We start from the raw sequence: 6,000 nt of genomic DNA, 5'->3' as shown, positions 1-6,000 counted from the left end.
GTGGAGGGTCGTTAGCCGAACGGGTTTGACAGGACTAGAATTCTCCCTTCATTAAAAGTATTAATGATAATACTAAGTAACTAAACTCTTAATAATACCCAATATTAGTTACTTACGGAAAATGTGAATAAGGTGCTAATCCATGAAATTACACTTTACACTTTGTCTAAGTCGTTAGTGGAGCGTGTGTGGTTAACCGGCACACTAACTTGGACTTAACAAGGTAGGTAAAGGGTGACTTAATATTTATCATAGTATCGATGGAGAGTGTGTGGTTAACCGGCACATCGATTGAGGGGTAATTTATTAAGGGTACCAAGTGATTTGCATGGTTACTTCACACCTTGTTTTGTGATCCTCGGCATCCCAGTCACAAAACCTGAAGGGCACACTCGAGATTGAAACATGCCTTTGAAAAGTTCAATGAATCTCAAAGATCTAGGAGTTTCAAAACCAATTAAAACCTAATAATACATTTCGTTTATCTTGGTGGAAATTGGTGAATCGTCATTCACCTACCTTCAAATATTTTATAGCTTGGATTACAGCATACCTCTTCTAAGTTATAAAATAGTTTGTTGGGCCCTAGCCTTAATATTTCATATTGGGTGTCATATTAAGGACTTTAAATCAACTATCTTGAATATCTCCCAAAAGATGTCTGTAATAGACACCTATGATCTTCCCAAATCTCTTGAAACAAGCTTTCCTAATGAAGATGATGTCCCATGGATATCATACTTCTTTCACCTCTTCAAATTATTCTCCCTAACCCACAAGTTCTTGAAAAGTTTAAGGTCACTCAAAGCCCTATTGGCAAGGCAAGGTCTAGGTGTGATCACATCTTGGAGATGTAGTCACATATTGACAAGCCGGGAGAGTTGGGTGTCAAAGTCTTGAGAAAGTTGGTGGTTCAACTACTTTCTTAGTCACATAGTGAGTTCTTTTAGAACACCTATGAAAAAGACTATGACAAGACCCTTAATGATCTTATCTATATGTTAAGATCAACTTCCTTAAAACTTGATGGACATTGACAATAGTGACACAGGAAATCCCGGAAAGCATTCTCTTCCCAATGGAAAGGGATAGGCCATAGTCAACTCAGTTGACCAAATGGTAAAGAGAAAAAGCTAAGTCTGTGATAGTCTCGTGTACCATTATCAAAAGGTCCATATGTGTATATTGCCAAAGGAAGGGGCATTGGTTGCGAAGCTGCCAAATTTACCTAAGGGTGTTAAAGTCAATAAGTTTGACTCTACTTCAGGTAAAGTCCACTATCTAACTCTGTTAAGTTTCTATTCTGAGATTCTTGATACATGATGTGACTGGGTCACATGGTGATGTTTAAGAATCAAAGAAAAGTGAAGAAACTTAAAGAAAGAATATGTTGAATCTGATCGCGTAGATGGATTTCTATCGCATAGCTTGAAAATCGGATTCTTGAGCTACTTCTTAGGAGTTATGATATTTTTGCTTAGGAATAGATAACAACAAGTTTTCATATGGATTGTAAGGACAAGTTCTTCCGCAAAGTTTTTTAAAATAAAAGGAAAATTTTTGATTTTATTTATTTTAAAATATCCTTACAATGGTATTTGAGGAAAATTGTTGCTTATATGATTCCATTAATAGCAAGAGTGGAAATATGAAATTGATTCTTTCATTTGTGGTAATGTCTAAATTTACCAAATAAGGAAAGATTCTCATCACCCAAGTTTCAATTGGACCGGGACTTGGAATCGTGCAAGTTATATAGCGTGATGAATGAGAACTTTCAAGTTTTGGAAAAATTAAGACTAATTACTCGTTCACATGGATGTGTGAGTCAAGTAAAGGACTAAGGGATCGAGTACACATTCTTGTGCACTGATTAAGTCCACCACAAAAGATTGATAAAACTATTCGTCATAGTTTACTAAAGCTCAGTAAATATGATTATACTTACAAGTTTAAGTGTAACTCTGAGACATTGGAAAAGGTTCCAATGTATGGCAGAGCGAATAAGAAGAATCAAATAAGGCAGAAGGATAAAAGTTTCTCAAATCTGAAAAGATGGGAGAGTACTTTAGTATCAGTTTTGTGATCATCTTAATGATTAAGAAACCATAGCACAATTAGTTCTCTAAGGAAGTCTTAGTGCATTCGTATGACTAAGAAGAGGGATCTTGAATTGTTGAAATGGTTAAATCAAGAAGATGAGTCATACTTCGTTCCAATACAAGTCATAGAGTCATACTCCAAGATTGTAACTTGAGTGACATGTCTTAAAAAAGGTTTAAAACACTTGTCAAATGTAAGAGTAAAAGTTTTCTACTCTTGTACTTTTGAAATTGGTAAGTTGTGATGTTTTCGATAAAACAAAGACCAACTAAGGCCAATTGTGTGAAGTGTTTATCTTGATTAGAATCCACACTATCTCTTGGATGTTTGACAAGGGCGTCTTATATGTCAAGAGGACAGTGGGAGTCTTAAAGGTCTTGAAAGTCTCAAGAACTAATCAAGAATAAAACCTGAAGTTCTTCACTACCACACGACTTGAGGTTTACAACCTATCGTGTTGACATATTCTGTCCTCATTCCAGTTAAAGTTGGCTTTGCATATGAGTTTTTAGAGTTCTCAATTGGTTGCACAACAACTTGGAAGCAATGGCAGGCCCTTGAGCTGCCAGGTGGCAAGAAATTAAGATTGAGTTCAGTCCATATGAGTTTGGGTTTGTCATTATCCTTGTCTTGTGACTTTGATTTTGACCATTCACATGGATAAGAACACATACACCAGTAAATCTAAGTGTCAAAAGGTTTCTCTCCGATTCATGAAAATGATGGTGAGGAAACACTTTCACTAAGTAGATTTTAGCTAGATAGCAATTGTGATATTTGCATTCTCAAAGTCGTTAGTGGAGCGCGTGTGGTTAACCGGCACACTAACATGGACTTGTGAGAAGTGGCAAAAAGGTCTAACCATTATGATTACGGCATACCTCTTCATAATTGTTTAGACTCACAAGTGTGCTATCTAAGGGAAGGTGTATGATTTTTTGATAAAGTTTTATCAAAACAATCCAGTATCAGAAATCTGAACTTTGGTAAGAAAATCAATGAAGTATTGATTTCTAGAAGTCCAGCTGATTTCTAAGTACATGTCAAAGCTAGTGGGAGCATAAGTGTTATGCTAATAATCATCATGTTAGTGGGAGCATGATAATTATGATAAGTATTGCAAGCTAGCAATGTTAATTATAGAAAACAAAAAGATTTCAATTGGGAAAAGGTTGTTTTGCTATAATTAAGGGAGAGGAAATTATACTTCATCTCAAATCTATAGGCTTAGATCGTGAATCTATAGGCTTAGATCGTGAGGTTTTAATCATTTAGTCAAGCATATATATGAATTTCATGTTGGAATGGCTCAACATAAGGAAATTCTGTATATGGGTCCATTATTTGCATTCTAAAATTCGATTATGATTACGGCATCCCTTTTCATAATCTGAATTATGAGAACTTGGCAAATTGAAATGGAAATGTTATAGCAAAAGACTGGTTTAGTCTTTATGTGAGACATCATGAATCGATTCCCATATGCTTCGTATATAGGATCGATTACATGTGCTATATTCATCCTTTCTAAAATTTTCCAAATGCCTGGGGCATTAAGAAGGGAAAAGGTTTAGAACTGGATATGACTAAAAGGATTAAACAATTGTCGAGGACAATCTAAGGTTTACCAAAGATTGGTTGCTCAATGACAGTTGGAAGTATAGTGATAATTTTGGAAGGACCATGTTGACATAATCTGTAAGGAGGCAACTCTTGTTCAGAAGTGATAGTCAAAATGGAATCTGGAAATGTTTCAAAGTTAGAATTTTTCAATCTGTCTAAGATTAAGGAAACTTAATGCAAGAAGGATATTTCCAAGGAACTGATCTCCTTTGGAATGCTCTGTAATGTTTGTTGTCAAGTCTTTATGACTTTGTGGATAATCATTACAAGAGGATCAATGCATATAAGTTTAGAATCTGACTGATTTCAGTAAATGGCATGAATTTGGAATTCTTGCATTTGCAGTAAGAATTTGGGAGTGTGAAAAGAGAATCATTGAAGTTATGTTCAATGGATCTAGTTCACAAAGTAAAGATCACAGACAAACATAGTATGCATACTTGGTGTATGGCATGACTAGTGTTTAGAAAACATAGTGTACATGCTTGGAGCATGGGACAACTATTGTGTTAAATTCAAGAATAAAGTTGATAGCTGAAACAGTATACAATGAATAATGTGTAATCATATGGTGATAAATAAAAGGTGTTTTATTTATATTCATAAGTTCTGAGACCATATTGGATTCGATTATTATTGTGTTTCACTTTGCATGTTTTGACTTCCCGAATAAACTAGGTTATTCTTCTGGAATGACTAAGTTATTCAAACTATCCACAGTCGGTCATATGTTGGAAGTAGATATGAATTAAGACTGTCATGATGGGTTGTAGAGGTCTAAGGTGTTGGACAAGGCTACAACAATCATGAGTGCTCATAAGTTCTGAGTATTGGATTCAACCCGCGCTCATTGGAATCACTTCATGGATTTTATCACGAGTGATCATGAGACGATAATATCTTATATTCTTCAAACCTAGAGATATGAGTTGTTACTATGAGTTGATAGTACATTGATTGCACGAAACCGCATTTGGTAACTCGGTGCTATAAAACGTGCCTTTGTGTATGATTCAACAAGTAGTAGAACAAGCCATATGAGTCGAAGTTTATCCATTCCTTTTACCTTCGGGATAAAAGCGATATCTGTGGGCCCCTCGATGATTTGATGATGACAAATGGAAGTGCTCGGCCGGGCCAGGACTGATTTGATTTGTTCAATTAGTCAGTCGTCATAAATCGGAAATCGGGAAACAACAAATGGACAGAGAGAATGATTATAATCCATGTCTCAGTCCATATGATATCTAGAATGGAGGAATATATGATCCCTTATCTAATGGACAAGTCACTGACAAAGGTCAGAGTTCGACAGAAGCTTATGAGAGCTACGATTGTCGGTTGGTTCCTGAAGTCATACGCAATAATAGTTTTAGACTTATCCAAGTGGGAGACTGTTGGATTAATGTCTAAGTCCATAACTATAATTGGGAAGACTTGACCCGACCCGGCATGGTCCATTTGGGTTGCATACCATCATGCACTTGGATAGACTATAATGAGAGAAATAAGACACTTATGGTTATTAATATATTATAAGTTCTAGTATATTAATAATAAGAGTAATAAGATTATTTAACTAGTATTGATCAAGAATTAATCTAGGATTAATTAAGTGATCAAAAGAAGACTAATTAAATATATGGGTTGATTGTGTAAATCATCCATACTTGTATAATGGGCTAATGCTCCATGGATAATCAAGTTGGGCTAAAACCCATAGGATGGTCCATGGATGCTCCATGGTGTATTTGTACCCATGGATCATGGAAATGAAAGGCCATGTCAATTAGGGTTTACATGGTGTAACCCTAACTATATAAGCATCTTATTCTTGACCAAAATCGGTGACTAGTTTTATTCTAGAGAGGGCTAGCCGATTTCATGAATTGTAGAATTCTCTCAAGCTATTCTAAGTGTTTTGATGATTGTGATTCCATTTGAGGTGTCACACTTGGGGCACTAGGCACTCAAGCTTCATGAAGACTTTCTACATGAAAGAGGTATGTATTCTATCTTATTATATTCATTGTTTTATATGCTAGATTAGGATAATACCTTGGAAGTTCTTATTTGCATGTATAATAGAGAAAACATAGATCCAAGGTATTTATGGTTGCATGTACACTTAGGAGTGTTAGAATGCTCAAAACCCAACAGGACTAACCCTGTAACCAGAATCTTCGTTCGTAGGAGAGTGTGGCTTGAGTGTATAGATCTATACGGGACTGACAATCCCACACCTGGCTGCTAGCTACAGCCGAACCAAATGGT

The sequence above is a fragment of the Lactuca serriola genome, chromosome 4 (genome assembly GCF_051521515.1).
Source record: "Lactuca serriola cultivar US96UC23 chromosome 4, Lser_US96UC23_V15, whole genome shotgun sequence".
Taxonomy (NCBI): Eukaryota; Viridiplantae; Streptophyta; class Magnoliopsida; order Asterales; family Asteraceae; genus Lactuca; species Lactuca serriola.
This window is presented reverse-complemented; position numbering follows the sequence as displayed.